This window comes from Malurus melanocephalus, unplaced genomic scaffold (genome assembly GCF_030028575.1).
Source record: "Malurus melanocephalus ecotype Western Australia unplaced genomic scaffold, MMel_1.1 scaffold_546, whole genome shotgun sequence".
Classification (NCBI taxonomy): Eukaryota; Metazoa; Chordata; class Aves; order Passeriformes; family Maluridae; genus Malurus; species Malurus melanocephalus.
The window spans coordinates 3,702-4,252 of NW_026623778.1; the positions used below are offsets into that span (position 1 = coordinate 3,702).

At 49.9% G+C, this 551-nt stretch overlaps 1 long non-coding RNA gene across 2 annotated transcripts in view; it reads right to left on the bottom strand.

The window, feature by feature from the left end:
* Window positions 1-6: 6 nt before the first annotated feature.
* Window positions 7-551, bottom strand: part of LOC130582988 (uncharacterized) — a 59,326-nt gene continuing 58,781 nt past the window's right edge. Inside the window, exon 4 of one of the 2 annotated variants that reach the window (XR_008966381.1) lies at window positions 7-84. This is a non-coding gene — a long non-coding RNA (uncharacterized LOC130582988). Of the gene's footprint in view, window positions 88-551 lie in introns of both variants that reach the window. The other variant, XR_008966382.1, reaches the window with a different exon arrangement.

Sequence of the window (551 nt, forward strand, 5' to 3'; positions counted from 1 at the left end):
CCCCTGTGGTGCTCTCGACGATGGGCAATGTCCATTGGGGTCGGCTCCTCCCCTCATCTCAGGAACTCCTGCACCCCATTAATTCTGCTGAGAGAGTTCAATTAAAATGAGACAAATTCCACTTTTCCTGATGGTTTTGTAAGCACCATCACAATTATTTGTGTAAAAGAATCACCAATGTAATATCTGACCCCAAAAGGAGCCACTGGATTCCCTCTGACCCCAAAAGGAGCCACTGGAATCCCTCTGACCCCAAAAAAGAACCACCAACATGCCCACAAGACACTGGAATCCTTCTGACCCTAAAAAGAACCATCAGCACTCCTGGGAGCCACTGGAACCCCTCTGACCTCAAAAGGAACCACTGGAATCCCTCTGACCCCAAAAGGAGCCACCAATATTCCCAGGAGCCACTGGAAATCCTCTGACCTTAAAAGGAGCTACTGGAAAACCTCTGACCCCCAAAAAAACCACCAGCATTCCCAGGAGCCATTGGAACTCCCTCTGACCCCAAAAGGAGCCACTGGAATCCCTCTGACCCCAAAAGGAGC